This window comes from Schistocerca americana, chromosome 9 (genome assembly GCF_021461395.2).
Source record: "Schistocerca americana isolate TAMUIC-IGC-003095 chromosome 9, iqSchAmer2.1, whole genome shotgun sequence".
In the NCBI taxonomy this organism is placed as follows: Eukaryota; Metazoa; Arthropoda; class Insecta; order Orthoptera; family Acrididae; genus Schistocerca; species Schistocerca americana.
The window spans coordinates 31874053-31894704 of NC_060127.1; the positions used below are offsets into that span (position 1 = coordinate 31874053).

The window sequence follows — 20652 nt, forward strand, 5'->3', positions numbered from 1 at the left end:
GTAATTTTTGGGTAGCTTTGATGGTAGAGCACTTGCCCGCATAAGGCTAGAGTCTCGTTTTCGAGTCCTGTGGTGGCACACAGATTTAATCTGCCAGGATGTTTCATAACAGCTCACACTTCCCCGCAGAGTGAGAAACTGCAGAAACAATATAATTTAATCTGTATAACGTATGCATTTGTCTCCAGATAAGTTCCAGTGTATAATGAAAATAATGATATCATTGTGACGGCACTGATTGTTTCAATTTATAGTGTTCTTTGGTTCTGAAGCTGAGTAATTCACTGACACATCGTAGCGCAGCATAAACCGCTAATAATAGAATTTTGGAGAGGTTGCTGATTTATACTTCAGGTATTGCTGAAGAAGGGATTTTTCCTAATTCCACCACTAAGAGGGCGAAATAAGGCATGAAATGTTTTATGAAAATATGACGCTATTAAGGCAATTTTGAAGCTAGAAGCACGAAAATTGGTATTTGGTTCCTCGTTCAGAAACAAAAGTAAGATTGTGTTACAGCAATTTTGGAAATTCAACCCCTAATTGGGTAAAATAGTGAGGGAAAGTTTTTAAAAAATAGATCGTTATTAAAGAACTGTTACACCATTTTTAACGCTCCATCTACGAAAACTGGCATTTGACTTCTCATTTAGAAATAAGAATTAAGTGTTCCATTGTTTTTGTAGAATTTAACTAGATCTACTAACTTGTACGAAGGGGTAAAATATAGGATGACGAATTTTATGAAAATGTAACTTTATGGAAGCATTTTTAAAGCTAAGTATATGATCACATGTATTCTGATTTTCGGTTGCAAACAACGAAATATGTGCTAGTTTTCTTTGGAAATTCAACTTCTAATGGAGTCAAACAGGGGATGAAAACTTTTACGAAACAATTTCGTTACATCAAAACACTTTTTAAAGCTACATCTATGATAATTGGTTTTTGAATTCCAGTTTAAAGGCTCTCTCCCTTTCTTCTTTCCAAATCTCATTTTGTTTATTCCCTTTTCTTCTGTTCTCTCTACCCATTCTTGTGGTGTTTTCGTCAACACGCATTTGAGTAGCCTAATAATGGAGACATTTCATCTCCCTGTCCCACTCTATTTACAGTTTCAAAAACTTTCGGTGTTCGTTTTATTAACATTTTGCGTTTTTTCTGGATTGTTTCAGGGACCGAGACACAGGGCGAGCTCTCCTCCTGGTGGTTGCCTACTGTGATGACGCACTGACTTCGCCGGCGCCGTAGACTATCTGCAGCGACTGAGCTGCTACTGTCGCTTAGGTGAGTCTGATTTCGGTGAGTGATGTCGTATATTCATGGCATAATGACTTGTACGTTGTTACGCTTATGACTATTGGCAGACATCAAGAGCACTCCAAGGTAGGAAATGAGAGGCACATTGCAGAGAGGAGGCAAAAGTGGCAGCGTTAGCTTACCGGAGATAAGGAGCAGCAGTAGAGCCGTCCAGATTGCAGACGCTCTGGGCAGCTGTCGCAGTGGAGTAGTCTCACTTCAGAGTATCACCTGGTAACTCCATCCACCGCCTAGATGCTATTATAAGCCCTCAAAGTATAAGATGGCCACGAAAAGGCACTTCTTACAAGAGAACCTCCCCATCGCACTCCCCTCAGATTTAGTTATAAGTTGGCACAGTGGATAGGCCTTGAAAAACTGAACACAGATCAATTGAGAAAACAGGAAGAAGTTGTGTGGAACTGTGATAAAATAAGCAAAATATACAAACTGAGTAGTTCATGGGAAGATATGCAACATCAAGGAGACTGGGAACGCGGGAGCGCTGCGGTCTCGTGGTAACGTGAGCAGTTGCGGGACGAAAGGTCCTTGGTTCAACTCTTCCATCGAGTGAAAAGTTTAATTTTTTATTTTCAGTTTATGCGACAAACTCTTATGTTTTCATCACTTTTTTGGGAGTGATTATCCAATCCACAAGAAAACCTAAATCGGGCAAGGTAGAAGAATCTTTTTACCCAATCGCCAAGTGTACAAGTTAGGTGGGTCGATAACATATTCCTGTCATGTGACGCATTTGCCGTCACCAGTGTCGTATAGAATATATAAGATGTGTTTTCCAGTGGAGGAATCGGTTGACCTATGACCTTGCGATCAAATGTTTTCGGTCCCCATTGGAGAGGCACGTCCCTTCGTCTACTAATCGCACGGTTTTGCGATGCGGTCGCAAAACACAGACACTAAACTTATTACAGTGAACAGAGACGTCAATGAACGAACGGACAGATAATAACTATGCAAAAATAAAGAAAGTAAAATTTTCACTCGGAGGAAGACTTGAACCAAGGACCTTTCGTTCTGCAGCTGCTCACGCTACCACGGGACCACGGCGCTCCTGAGCTCGCATGGTCCATGATGTTGCATATGTGGCTCATGGACTACTCAGTTCTTCCTGTTTTCTCAATTGATCTGTGTTCAGTTTATCAAGGCCTATCCACTGTGCCAACTTATAACTAAATCCGAGGGGGGTGCGATGGGAAGGTTCCATTGTTAGCAGAGGCAGCAAGATTGATGGTTCAGATGGTTCAAATGGCTCTGAGCACTATGGGACTTAACATCTGAGGTCATCAGTCCCCTAGAACTTAGAACTACTTAAACCTAACCAACCCAAGGACACCACACACATCCATTCCCGAGGCAGGATTCGAACCTGCGACCGCAGCAGTCGCGCGGTTCCAGACTCAAGCGCCTAGAAACGCTAGGCCACACTGGCCGGCAGCAAGCTTGATACTTGCTCCTGAGAATTGCAACGTCAGTGGGTTGGAGTGCTACTACAGTAGCCCCACCCAAAGAAGGGCGGAGGACGGAACCAACTGACGTAAAACGCTGCTGTTAGTCGGTCGGTGTGGCCGAGCGGTTCTAGGCGCTTCAATCTGGAACCGCGTGACCGCTACGTTGGCAGTTTCGAATCCTGCCTCGGGAATGGATGTGTGTGATGTCCTTAGGTTCATTAGGTTTAAGTAGTTCTAAGTTCTAGGGGACTGATGACCTCAGATGTTAAGTCCCATGGTGCTCAGAGCCATTTGAACCATTTGAACACTGGGTTTGCTGGCCATAATAGGAGTGGCAGTGATGTTAAGCTTTCAGCTGAACGCTGTTGATACCAAACTTGGAGTCTGCTAATGTGAAGTCTAGAAGCATCCCTACCTACCGAGTAGGGGCGGAATCTGAATGTGTTTGGCCAAGGGCGCCCTGGAGTTGCAGATAGACTCGTCAGATTAGCCGAAGCTGATTAAGTGCCGACTGGTTAGTGGGCCGACCGTAGGATGGGAGAAATAGTGCGCCGCCACGAGTCTTTAACACGCCATGTGTTTTTTGAATTTGGTGGGAAGTTCTCAGTCATATCGCCGCGGCTCCGACTCCTTGTCTCTCGTGGGCAGCCTTCGTAAGCTCCGACGCGTCCGCTTTTCTCACTTGGAGTGCTGCTCGCAAGTGCTCACGTATCGTGCTCCTAGTGTTAGCTACTTATGTTGGCACCCATCCACTTGGATTCAGACACTGACTTCTGTTGTGCAACCAGATGCCTCCTTTGATTTTTCTAGCGTTTAGAATTAGCCTTCAGTGTAGCAGTTAGTCTGATTCCTAATAAACAGTGCTAATCAAACCCCTGAATTCCATAAGCGTCCTGCTGCAAGCGTCCAGTCGAGTCCCAGAATCCGCGCCTCTCGAAGAAGCCCTGCGACAGAGTTTGGCGCTGTTCCAAATCATCCACCTGTCTTCACTGGGAATTTGTCTTTCCGCGTTTGCTCCTCACCGCTCAGAAATTTGCAGGCTGACCTTAAACCTCCTGTCTTCCCTCTATCCTCTGTTAGGACACAACATTTAGTTCAGGTTAAGAGGACATAGTTCAAGGGAGAAAATGAAGGTATCTACTTAATCTTTTACAGTAATATACGAGGGTTGGAACTGTAATAGTGGCCACTATTTATTTACAGCTCGTACAAAAGAGATACGTATTTCAAAGTTTTACTGACCTTCAAAGTACTCACCAGCGTTGTGTATAACCCGTTGTCAGCGATGTTGAAGTCGTAGGATACTCTTAGCAGTTCCAGGTGTCTTGACACTTCGAGCGGCGCGGTCTATTGCCCGCCGAATTTGTAGCAGTTCTGAAGTGAATGGCGTCAAGTGTTTCCTTCAGTTTATAAATCGTGTTGAAATCACGATGGCTTGAGTCAGGTGAGTGCAGTAGGCGGTATAGCACTGTACGCGCTTGAGCATTTGTCTTTGAAAATGATGGTCAGGTCCTGCAGAAAGTGTCATCACTTCTGTCCCTAAGATGGTCGTAGGTTGTGTTCCAAAAAATGAGCAGCATAGAGAAAGAAGTGATTGACCATCATCTTGCAGGACAATGCTCAACCACATACAGTGCAAGCTGTTACTGATTTGTTTGACAGATGGGGCTGCTAAGTGCTATACCACCTACTGTACTCTCCTGACTTAAGCCCTCGTGAGTTCAACTCGATTTCTAAACTGAAGGAAACACTTCACGGCTTTCGCTTCAGAACTGCTACAAATTCGTTGTGCAATAGACCGCGCAGCTCTAAGTGTCAACACAACGCACTGCTAAGAGTATCCTATGACTTCCACATCGCTGGCAACGGGTTATACACAGTGCTGGTTGCTACTTTGAAGGTCAGTAAAACTTTGAAACACGTATCTATTTTGAACGAGCTATAAGTAAATAGTCGCCACTATTATAGTTCCAAGGCAACGGCCTTGCCGCAGTGGATACACCGGTTTCCGTGAGATCACCGAAGTTAAGCACTGTCGGGCGTGGCCGGCGCTTGAATGGGTGACCATCCAGCTGCCATGTGCTGTTGCCATTTTTCGGGGTGCACTCAGCCTCGTGATGCCAACTGAGGAGCTACTCGACCGAATAGTAGCGGCTCCGCTCAAAGAAAACCATCATAACGACCGGGAGAGCGGTGTGCTGACCACACGCCCCTCCTATCCGCATCCTCACCTGAGGATGACACGGCGGTCGGATGGTCCGGATGGGCCACTTGTGGCCTGAAGACGGAGTGCTTTTTTTTATTATAGTTCCAACCCTCGTATTTGCAGGTGGATCTGTCATTCAAGCTCCTCCATATTTATCATTGTAAAAATCAGTTCATTTTTAGTCTGAAGAGAGATACAATAAGTGCGATAGTACAGAAGAGCTAACTTATCTTCACACTAAGACAAGACTACACGTTCACAGGGAAAAGAATAAGAACTATCGTATGAAACTGTACATTATTAATGGTTGCGCCCAGTACTGGGTTAGCCACGTAGCAAGAGTTATGAAATTTTTCTGTTCCCGTGCAATAGGATATCTACCACCCGAGTGTAAAAAATCTGTGATTTTAAATATGACAGTTAATCTGTCTGCTGTCTAAAGGAAAGGCGGTGGTGTCCAAATCTACAATGAGTAGTAACAACTTTAGCTCATTTCTAAAAGTGAGTCGACAATATAAAAAAAAATGCAGGCAAATTCCCTAATCTTGTCCGAACTGGTAAAACCTGATCAGTTAGCGCAGGCTTCTGATTATTAGCAATAAGGAAGTAATAGATTGATACTGCATTTATTTTTGTAGGTCTGTTATTACAGTCGTCATTCCTTCCATAGCGAATTTCCTTTTCTTTCAATACTTTCGATACAAGCCTCTAGAGTGACCGTTCCTGCCTTGTTGGTGGACAATATTGTTGTATAACGTGTTATTGTTTCACGGCTCTTGAGTTTGCCAGTTGTTGTGGACTAATGGGATACAACACTGCTGTTTAGCAACAGTAGGAGATATTAAGAGAATGAAATATAATTTTATCTTACCATTGCGAAATTGTACTACAGACAAACTTGTTTCGTTATATACACTACTAGGTTTCCTTTAAGTAGGTTCTATGTGCAACATATATAACAGTGTAGGTATCAATTATTGGTGTTTAATCTGATAGTAAAATGTTGTCGTTATAATTCATTTACTTCCAAAGACAGTAAAGATTTATTTTCCTTTGGGACATCAGAGGAGGGCTTGACTTTTTCAAACCACTCATAGAGTGATGTGGGTTTGGCTGTCGAGAGGCACAAAACCATTAAAAATAAAGCTGTGTGAGTCCAGTAGCTACGTAGCATAGTGGCTAAAGCTCTATGCTCGTAATATAAAGATTTGGTATCCATTAATTACAAAACGATAATTTTTTAAAATCCGTTGCCGGCCGGTGTGGCCGTGCGGTTCTAGGCGCTACAGCCTGGAACCGCGTGACCGCTACGGTCGCAGGTTCGAATCCTGCCTCGGGCATGGATGTGTGTGATGTCCTTAGGTTAGTTAGGTTTAAGTAGTTCTAAGTTCTAGGGGACTGATGACCACAGCAGTTAAGTCCCATAGCGCTCAGAGCCATTTGAACCATTTTTTAAAATCCGTACGGTAGCGATTGTGGTTTTATTTTCATACGTACAATTTGGTTTTAAGTACAAATCTTTTGTTTAATTTGATTTAATAATGATGAATACCTTATTTCATTCTGTGAACTAACTTTATTATTTTAAATAGTTTAATGAATCGAATATGTATTAAAAATATGACTGCAGTAACATAGCTTTTATATTTTCCCGCAGTGCGAAAAGAATTAATGTTTTAAATGTCTGTTTGACCATACCCATCCTAGGAAATGTACTTATACTTTTTGGGGCCAAAGTAAAGTGGTGTTTTCTTTTACATCGCAAACTCTTAGGCCTAAAACAAACCGAAGACAAGAGTTCTCTATGGGCCACGCGCTGACTCATTGTGGCACTGGCTGTGCCATTTTGATTTCGCTTCTCTAACGGTGTGGTAAGGCACATCGTCGCGGAGATATCAACAGTTGCTACGGACATGTTACTGCAAATGAAAAACAGCACATTGCTGTCTCTTGTACAACATGATTTCCTATCACACTGGCCGTCGTTTGGTGAACACTTCTGTAACTACCATCGGACGTTAACAGAGGTAGCTACAGTCGATGATGAGCAAATCTTGGAGAGATTTTCTAGAGAAATTTCTACAATGTTCTTGTAACGGAGTGAAAACGAAGTACCCCACATCGCACACAGGTTTTGCTAAGTATGAAACACTTTCTTGTAAAAGAATTAAGATTTACTCATGTTTAACCTACAGCAAAATTGATAACAGAATAGAAATTCGTTGCTCACGTTACTTTGCGATAACTGTTCTCTCCAAGTTTCTCCCCGAAATTACACAGTACGTATTAGTTTAATCGTCCTCCTCCCTAAATTTGAAGTTTGCTACCACAGTCTAACTCACACAGTCATGTCACTCCTCCTTATTTTTGTTATACAGTGCGACAGTAGCGCTCCTAGTGGACAGGAAGGTACACTTCTCTATACAGCATCGGATGACTGCGAATAGTGTTGTCTGTATTGATTTCTAGCATGGTTTTTACTACAGGTATGTAGTGCCATGAAAACCAGCAATTAAGAAAAAAATACACCACATTTATATGTCTTTAGTTTCCTAAGGACCCTGAGAAGTATGAAGCGCCACATTATGAGCAGTTTATTTACGATTATTTTGTAACATACAGGTATTTGATGAAGAATGACATTTACGTTTTTGGACCGATGACCTCGCTGCTTGGTCCCCTCCCCCAACTTAACCAACCAACCGCTTACTTTTTAAGACGGAAAATGACTACTAAACAGCAGAAGACCGGACATTTCGGAGAAGGACGTATCTACTCAACGACGTGACGTTTTCTTTCATCACGCTTCCATTGAAATCAATGAATGTGCAACATGGGAAACTCACGTGGTATGCGAAATCTACATCATTCAAAGTACAAAATAATCCACCACAGCTTCAGCTGAAGGGAAAACCACATACACGTGATAGTAAAACGTCAAGTGCAATAAAACTTTTTCCCAACACGAAAGAAACAAATTCGACAATTGTTGCTACATCAGAGCCATAACAGCAAGAATCTTCTACACATGCACGTTTGAAGCGACAATAATTACATTTACAGAAGTATTCGTGTATCAGAAAGTCAAGTGAAATGTAACAACTTGTGAATCAATAGACTTATTAGAAAACTCCTGCATGTCAAGGCAAACGCCTATCGTAATAAGAACGAACAAGAGAAATATATCAAGTCTCTCTAAGTTCAACATCATACAGAATTCTTGAGGGACTTAATGTGTTCAGTACGAAATGTCAAATTAAAAACCCGTTTGACCGTCTATATTTCATATTTTGTTTTACTTATACGATCAGATTCGGCCTGATGGTGGCGTAGTCAAACGCCGAAACTGGTCGCGTAAGTGAAATAAAATTTGAAATACAGACGGCTGAACGTGCTTCTGATTTGACATATTACATAAATATATGCTTATCGTGCATAACATACGTAAATCTTTAAACTTTCCCGGCGATCTGTTGACATGCAACACCAGAAGATGTCCTGATATACGTGTTTATATTCTCTTGCTTTCAGAGGAGTAAGCTGCAATTATAAGCGTATTCGAAAGTACGTCTTCATGAATAATTCGTATATTATGCCACTGAATCACAGGCATTCAGTTGTTCCTAAATTTATTTCACAATAATTAATGTCTCATGATGATTTAAGAATGCCTGCAACGCAAACATATAGTATTTATTTCGTTAATTAAGTTGAAAAATAATTAAAAACTAATATTAGTCTGACGCCTACCTTTCTCGCTGCTAGGTGTCATAACAACACAAAATATCAAAACATCAGAAGTGAAGGGCCTGTGTTACGACACGTTAACAGAGAACGGCAGCAGCGCTCCAAGTGGCGTGGCAGTGAACTCTGAATACGAATAATAAGGCGCGGATATCTGCATTATTGCTTTTCGAAATACTATTACTACATGTTAATATTTTTCATTTATACTTTACGTTTGAGTCTGCTAATCTGGTGGTGGGGAGCATCTACTTTTAAAACTTAATATTTCAATTTGGACGGTGTGACTGTTATCAAGTGGAAGTTATATTCCTAATTACCACCATATTATGCGTATTGCAGTCTTTGAGTTGTAACGTAAGTATTTTGCTCGTATTGTGCTTAATGATTCCTCCCATCTGTAATACTGGGTGGATTAAATGATTCATAAACTGTTTTGCTTCGTAAGAAATGGAAACTGGTTTTAGTCACATGGTATTCTATGGACTCATGACTATTTGTCACAGCTTACAAATCCGTTTGTCAAGTATTCACTGTACGTATGTTGCACGTATCCTACGTTATTTTTGTTACCATCCTTTTTTGTACTCTCGCAATTAATGGAGACCACCGGAATTTTGATTGACTTCTGCTAAAATGTACTATTCATAGTAACTGGTAGTAACATGAGGAAACCTTTGCTTAAGTACTGTCGTCTTTTTAGCTTTGGCAAGAAAGAATGCACTAGTCACCAAGACGTCCGTACTCTGCAAGACACTGTGAAATGCATGTCATTCAGTGGCAGGAAGCAACACCATTTAAAGCTGAATGACACACTCATTTCGTGGAAAGATACAACTGTGGTACCGGCCGCTATCCGGTCTGTCGCACTTTCAAATAAGTGCGCAGTCAGTTACATCGCCGCGCTTCCTACAACCGCCACCACAGCACGTGGGCGCTGCCTGGACGATTACGCTGCCGCTGATGAGATGCAAGCATCCCCTCTCCGGAGCTCTAGCGGCGGCTGTACTTAAGTTCGAACATTCAGGCACGAAGCACCTTTTGTGCGTTTGCCACTTGGATAACATTTACATACTTTCGTAGTGACCAGGACTCGATATCTTGTGAACAGACATTGTATGAAAGAGTGAAAGATTTAGAAAGCTTTGTATCTTCATGTATGTCCACATTCAGATCTACCGTTAGCAACTGACGCTGTCAGCACTTTAAAAAAAATACGTATTGTTTTTAATATTTGATATTAGATGTAGGGTAAATTTATAGGTTAGGTTAGGTTAGTGTTGTTTTATCGTCCCGTCGACAACGAGGTCATTAGAGACGGAGCGCAAGCTCGGGTTAGGGAAGGATGGGGAAGGAAATCGGCCGTGCCCTTTCAAAGGAACCATCCCGGCATTTGCCTGAAACGATTCGGGGAAATCACGGAAAACCTAAATCAGGATGGCTGGAGACGGGATTGAACCGTCGTCCACCCGAATGCAAGTCCAGTGTGCTAACCACTGCGCCACCTCGCTCGGTAGGGAAATTTATATCTGAGTCCCATGCTCACGAACAGGCTCTGTTCCTCGCTCCTGTATCCGCTAAAGAACGACACACTATGCAAGGAAAACATAACAGTAAGAAAGCATCCATACTTATTTCAACTTTGTATGACAAAAATTTCCTCTCAAAAGTCACTAAAATCAAACACAACAACACAATTATCAAACCGCCAATCACACATGCCAGTGAAACACTCTCGTTGACTTGGAAACTAGATTTACAAGATATTAAGAAAGTTGAGAGAAAGAGAATTAGAAAAATAGACAGAAGATGGAAACAAACTGCAAACCATCCAAACATCGAAACTGACATAAGGAGACGAAATGGTTCAAATGGTTCTGAGCACTATGGGAATTAACTTCTGAGGTCATCAGTCTCCTAGAACATAGAACCACTTAAACCTAACTAACCTTAGTACATCGCACACATCCATGCCCGGGGCAGGATTCGAACCTGCGACGTAGCGGTCGCACGGTTCCAAACTGAAGCGCCTAGAACCGCTCGGCCACAGCAGCCGGCTAGGAAAGAGACATTTAAGATCCATGGACACCTGGACAGATTACCTAGAAACGCACTAACTATTGATCTATGTGACATCACTTAGAGCATTAATACCTGGCTCACTGAAGTTAAGAAGGATCTGATAAAAACAGAACTTGACGTAACAAACACATCAGACAGGTATAGATTCAGAAGTAAAATTAGCAAGTGGATGTTTACTCCAGAGACAGAACCATAACTGTATTGACCAAAGTGGACTGAAGAATGAAAGGAAGCCTTCGGGAAAAAAATTAAGAAATACTGCTAAAATAAGAAAGACCCTCAAGAAAGATTGCAAACCACCTACTTTTTGTCCAATGGGAACATTCGCTAGTAAAAATTATAATAATAATAATAGTAAATAATAATAATAAAGATAAATACCAACACAGTTATAATGGGTTAACTTGGACAAGCATTGAAAACGGATGCAAACAAAACTAATGTAGAATACGAACAATAACTTACGTCGCATTGAAATTAAGCGGTTCAGACTCAGATTCGTAAGGAATAACAGATACACGTAAGTCTGCAGAACACCATGCATCGGAAGCAGCTTCGGCTCTATATGAAACAGAAGCAAATTTGCAATTGTTTATCTACCCAGAATTATGGCTGCGGAAGAACGCTATCAAATCACAAGTAACATATTTCCAACGCAATTCAAAGAGCGTGGTACGCATGAGAAGTCGTAATAACAAGTGCACTATGATGAAACCAATGTCTGTTAACTATGGATCGGAAGCGAACATGGAAGACTAAAACATTTAGCCAGTAAGAAAGCAAGATGATGGACCGATATACTTGCAGCGCTCCAAGTGGCGTGACAGCGAACCAAGGACGTATTAACAGACGACACTTTATTAGTTTCACTCCCGTGCGCAACAGTATCTCGCGACTGTAGGGTTTAAAATATCGTTTTCTACTGACCCTATGTAAAAAATAAAATTACAACTTAAAAAACGAAACCACATCGCCAATCATTTAAAATAATCCTGCTTTTCATGATGTACCTAGTAGCGAAACCGGTTACCAGCATAATAATTGCTATGGAGCTAACGTGGAACGAGTATCAGCTGACAATCATCAACAAACCCGGAAATCAATGTGCTTCTGTTAAACGAGGCGAACAATTGACATATACGTCCCTGTCCAGAACAGAACACGAACAGCGCGCATTAACTGGCTCGAGAGAAACGAGCAAACGGTCGATTTCACTCGCTCAGTTCAGGATGGGCATTCACGTGCGACAGTGCAAATATTGTGGAGAGTTGTGCGTATCGAGGGCGGCGAACTTTTGGCCAGCGACCACAAAATGCAGGTCGTTCTGTTCAACCGACTGCAATAAGCGCGCTCACTGGCAACATGTATGGTTACAAAGCCAGTCCTGGTCGAAACTGCACCCTCGATGCGTTTTCCGAGCTGTCGGTAGTAACTATGACGCTATTAGTACTGATATCAGTCTGCGCTATTCATCAGCCTTAACAGCACGAATTTATCGGCAAAAGAGTGAGTAAGTGAAGTGCTTACAGCCTGCATGTGTGCGGTAAAGCGTCGCATCCGTTAATGTACAGGCGTAATGTACAGGCCAAAACGATTCGTCCCATTTGTGGCGGCAAAATTACAAAAAATAAATAAATAAAAAATAAACTCGTTGAAGACTGCAAGCCGGACGTCGGATATAAAATAGAAATCCTCTACGAAATTATCAGCATAAAACCCTTGACTGGGATCCTGGAATACGCAACTGATTGCCGCTGACAATTTTCCGCCGTGTCGGGCGTTTCCCAACTCCAAAGACTACTAAAACGTAAAACAAAGCATAACCAGGTGTCTGTTATTTCACGCAGCAACCAATAAATAAAAATTACACACTGTATTTAATTACTGTGGAAAAAGATAAAATATTTTCAGTCCAGCTCACTCTACAAAGAAAACAACTGACTATTAGATTAAAAATAAATTATACCGTGACGTGACAAAAGTCATGGGATAACACGAATATACATGGCGGTAGTATCGCGTACACAACGTATAAAAGGGCAGTCCATTGGCGGAGGTATCGCTTGAACTCAGATGATTCACGGGAAAATGCTTCCGGCATGGTTATGGCGGTATGACGGTTATTAACAGACTTTGAACACGGAATGGTAGTTGGAGCTAGACACATGGGACATGCCATTTCTGAAATTGTTAGGAAATTCAGTTATCCAGGACCCACAATCTCGAGGGCAGTGGGTCTCACCACGTACAACGCAGTGGGCGACATCCTTCACTTAACAACGGATAGCAGCGACGTATGGGTAGAGTTGTCAGTGCTAACAGACAAGGAACGCTGTGTGAAATAACAGCAGACATCAATGTGGTACCTACAATGAACGTATCCGCTAGGACGGTGAAGCGAAATGTGGCGTTAAGTTACACTACTGGAAAACCGCTGCCTGATAAAATGAGCCCCGACTTCAGTTGGTAGGAGATGACAGTAAGCGTCGAGTTTGGCAAACCCCACGAAGCTATGGATATAAGCTGTCAACAAGAGATTGTGCAAGCTGGTCGTGACTCTATAATGGTCTGGGCTATGTTTACACGGAACGGACTCAGTGCTGAGGTCCAAATGGACCTATTATTGAGGGTAAATTGTTATGTTCGGCTACTTGGTGACAATTTTCAGCCATTCACGGACATTTGTTTCCCAAACAACGATTTTTTATGGATGACAATGCGGCGGCGGCGATTGGTTTCAAGAACCTCCTGGACAGTTCGAGCGAATGATATGGCCATCTGTATCACCCCACATGATTCTCATCGAACATTTAAGGGACATAGTCGAAAGGTCAGTTTGCGCAAAAGATCCTGCACCGGCAACACTTTAGCAATTATGAACGGTTATAGGGGCAGCATGGCTTATTATTATTGCTGTGGACACTTCCAACGACTTGTCCAGGCCATCTAATGTCGAGCTCTTGCACTTCGCCGGCAAAAGAGTTCCGGCACGATATTCTTTACAGGAAGTTACAGCCACTGCGTCTCATCGTTCTAATTTCCAAACAGTTTATCGTAGATAGTGAATACAGGCCAAAGTAAGGAATTAAAATTTGTACGAGGAGAAATTTTAATTCATTGTTTCGGCATGTTTTTGCTATCATAGATGAAGCTGACAAGGGGAGGCCGCCAATTGTGAAATTCAGATTCGATCCATACTGCGCATAATAAAAGCTCATGGCCAGAGGTGTAATGTGGCAAAGCACCAAGATGCACTTCTCAGCCGTTGTCGAGAAAATCGACAGTTAAAAGAATCCGTTGCGGTGAAATACTCTCGACGAGTAGCAATTTTCTACAGCGTCGTGGCGCAGCGGTAAGCGCTCGGGTTCGTAATCCGAAGATCGCCGGATCGAATCTCGCGCCATGCAATTTTTTTTTATTATTAGTTTTTTGTATAAAGTATTAATGAATTGCTTATGCATGTTGGTGAAGGCGGATCGCTCTCCAATTGTACCGCCTCCATTTTTCCGTTTTTTTGAACAGGGTGTACCAAAGCTCTCCCGTCCGCACTGATTTTCGACAATGTTATAAGTTGCGCTAGGGACCGCATCTACCTTCTTTCGAAGTTAGCAGGCAACTACGCTGTTATGCGGCGGCTCGTTTCGGCCCATTCAACATCTGTCATTCAAGTGTAACGAGCGAGTAGCGGAGTTTATATTTCATACCTGCCACAGCAAATTTGTGTTCGTGGGGTCTCTATCTAATTCGAACGTTTGACTTACGCTATACGTATTCGTTTCGGAATATCGTTTCTACGTCTTCCGTTAACTATGCGTGGTTAACATTATGAAGACAATTAATAACATTTGTGAAATACAACTTTGTTTGCGGAAAACATAATGATGTTCGAAGTCGCCAGTTTTTCCACGACAAACGACTTTCAACAACTTATTATATGCATAATTGTTGCAACTGATTCCCGGGAGTTATATATATTTGAATTATAAAAAACAAATACTAAAAAAAAAAGGTTGCATAGCGCGAGATTCGATCCGGCGACCTTCGGATTACGAACCAGAGCGCTTACCGCTGCGCACGACGCTGAAGATAATTATTAATCGTAGAGAGTATTTCACTGCAACGGTTTCTTTTAACTGTCGATTTTCTCGACAATGGCAGAGAAGTGGATCTTGGTGCTTTGCCACATTACGCCTCTGGCCTTGAGCTTTTATTATGCGCAGTATGAATCGAATCTGAATTTCGCAAGTGGCGGCCTCCCCTTGTGAGACTCAGTGTGTCTTTGCTACATATAATTTAATATGATTCTGAACAGTTTTTTTTATAAAGCGTTGGTAATCATTACAGTATTCTAATCTGATGCAAATACAGACACGTCGTACACAATGCTTCAAAGTTTCTCACCGATAATCGGACTGCATGTGCCAGAGGTACAGAATCATTCCGGCTAAGGTTTGAATGACGACGATATTACAGTCTAACAACAGCAATGCAGTCACCACTTTTGTAAAGGACCCTCACAGCCACATTATATTCAGGCGCTCTATGTAAGCAGATGCCGTACCTACTTGGAAGATGATACAAACATTCATTGTTGCCAATAATACCTTACCACGTATAGAGACTAATAAAAACAAACCGGAATATTAGTGGTGCGTAAGCAAACTTTCGTATTACAGCAGTCAAATGAAAACACCAAAGACTCATCGCAATGGGGCCTACGAATAGATTTACTCAAAAGTAATCACCAGACGCTTACGACAATTATCCCACTGGGAGACGAGGCAAATGATTCCCGTTTCGTAGGATGCAATCAGCCCCTGACGGATATGCAACTACGCCCACACTTGCACTTCCTCGTCCGATATCCACGTAAGTCATTCTTCAGATCGTTAAAGACGCAAGCATCATACGGTGAAAGACCCAGACTGGTCCCCAATGATAGCTGAATACTTGTGTCGATCTGCTGCGCCTTCCAGAATGACGAGATCACTCAGGGAATGCCACGAACACATTCCCCAGACCATAACTCTCGCTCCTCTGGCCCGGACCCTTTCGGCACTTGTTACAGGGTGTTTGCTTTCAGTCCGATAGAACTGAGAGCGTGATTCATCTGTAAAGTCCACCTGTTGCCTCAGTGGTGGTCCAATTCCGGTACAGGTGTGTAAATTACAAGCCTCCGTCCCGATGAATGCTTGTCCGTATGAGTGCACGACCCAGGCACCAACTGAAGAGGCACTGTTAGTAGTCTCTCGGTTCATCTGGCACGTCAGTTGCTCATCAATTACGCGTCTGTCCGCTCGGATACATCTTCACGACCGTCCTTCACCCCTATCATCTACGGCCCACGGTATACCGCAGTTGCCTCGGCACCGGTTTTGTATAGCGCCATTTTGCCTTCATCTATATCTATATCTACATGGCAAGTAACTTACAGGTATTCAGCGGATGGTTCATAGAAGCATCTTCACATTAATTCTCTATTATTCCACTCGCCAACAGCGCGTGGAGAAAAAATGGCTCTGAACACTATGGGACTTTACTTCTGAGGTTATCAGTCCACTAGAACTTAGAACTACTTAAACCTAACTAACCTAAAGACATCACACATATCCATCCCCGAGGCGTACGCAGCTCGTGGTCGTGTGGTAGCGTTCTCGCTTCCCGCGCCGGGTTCCCGGGTTCGATTCCCGGCGGGGTCTTAGATTTGCACCACAGTCATAAACATCTTTGTTTTAATTATGTCCACCCCAAATCCTGCGCCATATCCATGACACTCTCACCTATTTCTCGATATTATAAAATGTGCTGCCCTTCTTTGATCTTTCTCGATGTACTCCGTTAATGCTATCTGGTAAGGATCCCACGCCGCGCAGCAGAACCCCAAAGGAGGACGGACAGTAACAGTGTAGGCAATCTTTTTCCTACGTGTGATGCCAATAAAACGCAGCCTTCCACAGTATACGTCAACCATGGTGACGTCGTAACAGCTTACAAACGTAGTCATTTAGGGAATGCTTCCACCATTGGCCCGAAATCCAATGGTCATGCACTTTTGGAAATCAGACGAATCGCTCCGGTTCCGCTATAAGACAACGACTGCGCTGGTTCCCCATCTCCTAGACAAGCTTTACACACATTCTACAGCTAGTGCTACAACATTCCGGCTGTGAGTGGTTATTGGGCGTTGACGTCGAGGATAGGCGGTGGTCGCATTAATGTGACTGGACCACGATTAACGGCGATAACAACAGCAGGACGGCTATCTCGCCAGACCGGTCGGCGCCCTTCCTTCACGGCTCCTCGTTCGACCAGAGATATGTAAACAGGCAGACAAAACAATAAGTGTCTGGCGCAGTTGTTAGATCGGTTACTGCTGCTACAATGGCAGGTTATCAAGGTTCAAGTGAGCTGAAACCTGGTGTTATAGTCGGCGCACGAGTGATCGGACACAGCACCTCTGAGGTAGCGATGAAGTGGTGACTTTCCTGTACGACCACAATATCAGGAATCCGGGAAAACATCAAATCTCCGACATGGGTGCGGCTGGAAAAAGATCCCGCAAGAAGGGACCGATGACCACTGAAGAGAATCGCTCAACGTGAGAGAAGTGCAACCCTTCCGGAAATTGCTGCAGATTTCAGTGCTGAGCCATTAACAAGTGTCAGCGTGCGAACCAATCAAGGTAACGTTATCGATATGGGCTTTCGGTGCCGAAGGCCCTCTCGTGTACCCTTGATGACTGCACGACACAAAGCTTTACGCCTTGACTGCGCCCATCAACACTGACACTGAACTGCTGACGACCGGGAACATGTCTCGTTTCAAATTGTATCAAGCGGATGGAAGTGTACGGGTATGAAGACCAACTAATGAATGTATGGACCCTACATGCCAACAGGAGACTTTTCAAGCTGGTGTAGGCTCTGTAATGGTGTGAGGCGTGTCCAGTTGGAGTGATATGGGACCCCTGATACGTCTAGATACGACTCTGACAGGTGACACGTACGTAAGCATCCTCTCTGTTCACCTGCATCCATTCGTGTCCATTGAGCATTCTGACGGAGTTGAGCAATTCCAGCAGGACTGTGCGACACCCCAGACATTACCAATTGCTACAGAGTGGCGGCAAGAACTCTCTTCAGAGGTTAAACACTTCCGCTGGCCACCAAATTCTCCTGACATGAACATTACTGAGCATATCTGGGATGCCTTGGAACCTGCTGGTCAGAAGGGTCCTTCACCCACTCGTACTATAACGGGTTTATGGAGAGCCCTGCAGGATTCATGGTGTCAGATCCCTCCAGCACTACTTCAGACATTAGTCGAGTGCATGCCACGTCGTGTTGCTGCTCTTCTGCGTGCTCGCGGCGTCCCTCCACGATATTGGGTAGGTATATCAGTTTCTTTTGTTCTTCAGTGTATTTGATGATCGTTTCTTCCTATGTGGGTGGGGGGGTGGGGGGTGGGGGAGGGCCAGACGATATTAGGCAGGTGCACCAGCTTCTTTAGCTATTCAGTGTATTAGCGACGCGTCTCACGACCTTTTAGGCAACGTGGGATTGTGTAAAAGTAGCTGGATGTATTACACGTGGCTTTGTAATGGATGGGTTTCACATCCACCTACTTTTACACAATACCATGATGCCCCAAAAAAGAAACGCGACAGTGATAATAAATAATTTTGCAACCAAGACATTTACTCTGAAATTTGAAATTGCGTTTAAAGTTTGTTGCAAGTCTCTATTCTCAAATACAGGAAGATTGAGGTGTTGGTATTCGCTCTTCATGAGGTAAAGTACTATTTCACCCCCGCGCTAATCCGTTTGGTAGGTGGCTGATATTCAGACAGTGATTCTTTTCAGACACTGTTTAATAAGTGTGACAAGTTTGTTTGAAATGGGTCAAGTCGTTGACGAAGAGATGGGTAACTTATACGTTCCTACATGCGTACATACAGATGTACATTCATCCATTTTTCTAAAACATCTTGTAAGAGTCTTTTGCGGTTTTTCTTCTTACGTAAGCATTTAATTTTAAATGGTCTGTGCACTGAATATGTTTCACCATATGAGCGTCTTATGTGGTTTACTTCATCTGCCATACCATTCAGATACTCCGGCGTACCATTGGCCTTTAGAAAAGCAAACGTGGCAGAGACCTTGCGTGGACGTTGCCCTCCTGACGAGGAGAGCCCACGACACAGGCGCCTCAGCTGACAGAAGAATGGCCCGCAGTAACGCAGACAGACAACAGCCACTTGACCTGGTATTTTCACTCGTCCGCAGGGTCGCTACTCGCCAAACAAACGTGACACGGAATGCCGCACCCAGCATTAGGACCGTGACTTTATTGCCGAAATAGCTTCTGTGCTGCAACCGATCTTAACGAAACGTCGTAGCCGGCGTCATCAACTACGGCACGTCCGCTATTCGACAAAAACCACGTCTAGGCATATTTACTCGTTATGAGTTCCACCTCCGCCGATGCAACGTTGATCCAGCATTTTTCTTTATACGATATTGCAGCGCCTGTGCTGATCAGAAGCACGATGCAAATTACCTTCGGTCATGCAGATGAACTTTGCATCATATTTCTGAGTAACACAGGCTGTGCAATATCGCATTTATACGCCGCTACTGGGCAAGCGACTTTCAGGTAAAGCGTCACCTCTGAGAGGAAATATACATAATGCATGTTAGAGTACAGGATGTAGTCACACGGTTGATGACATTTGGAAGTTTGGATCCGGCTGTGAGTCGTTCTCGCGTAGCCAGATGGTAAGGCGACAGCTCGCGATAAGTGGGAAATCCAGTTTCGAGTCCCGGCACGGCAGAAATTTCCACCGTCGCCATTCCATTATACAGGTGATGGTTGTCCAAATTCGCCGCTGCGAATACATTTAATACATTTTCCTTATGTCATTCCCCGAATTCCCTTCAGTTCGTAATACCGGTGTTTTCTCTTGGTCTCTAACAAAGAACTTCAACATTCTCCCATCTATGAGGCATGTCCAGAAATCAAGAGTATTCAGTTATTTAAAAAATCTGAACGGTAACATAGTTGTGAAAAATTTACAAATTGAAGAATGTACGAAGGAGTGCTGAACAGCAATGCCTCCCAATTTTTTATGTAAGACTCTTAAGGCTTTTTTAAGTAAAACATACGTTATTAACATTCTACATCTTTATAATTCATGTCTATATATTTGCAGTCCTCAGCCGCTAGAGGGCACCGAATCGTAGCGGGTAATATGCCAGTGTGTAACGGAACGGTGAACGAGGAACAACGTGCTACAATCGAGTTTCGGATTCTAAGAGTTCATCCTCACACAGAGAACCCTCTCCTTCAAAATAAAAGTGCCAGACAGATGAGCGTGGCAACATCTGCAACAATGCGACGTTGTCCATGATCCTCCATACAGTACGGATTTGGTACCATCAGATTTTTATCTGTTTCCAAAACTTGCAGAACACCTTCTAGGACTTCACTTTGATAGTGATGAAGCGGTGCAAGCATGGTGAGGTTGTGGCCCCATCAAAGTCAAAACATTCTACAGTGACGGCATAAACAATCTGGTCTCCGTTTGGGAGAAGCGTATTTGTTACCGGCGTAACTATCTTGAGAAATAAATATGTAGACATGAGGAGTAAAGATGTCGAATGTTAATAACGTTTGTTTTATTTGGAAAACTCTAATAATTTTCATACAAAATATTCGGAGGTATTACTTTTCTGCATCATCACGTTCTCGTGTATCACATACTTGAAGGACCGTTTGAAGTTTAACACCGCAGCTTTTTTTGACAAATTATTCACTTCATTACGTCTTGCACGATTGGCCAATTTCGGCCTT

The 20652-nt window shown here is 43.1% G+C and overlaps 1 protein-coding gene across 3 annotated transcripts in view; it reads left to right on the forward strand.

Annotated features, from left to right (window-relative positions):
* Positions 1 to 20652, forward strand: part of LOC124551002 (connectin-like) — a 750563-nt gene that overhangs the window by 617761 nt on the left and 112150 nt on the right. For 2 of the 3 annotated variants that reach the window (XM_047125840.1, XM_047125838.1), the window contains one exon: positions 1176 to 1287. The gene's annotated coding sequence lies outside the window, so the exon portion shown is untranslated. Of the gene's footprint in view, positions 1 to 1175; positions 1303 to 20652 lie in introns of all 3 variants that reach the window. The other variant, XM_047125839.1, reaches the window with a different exon arrangement.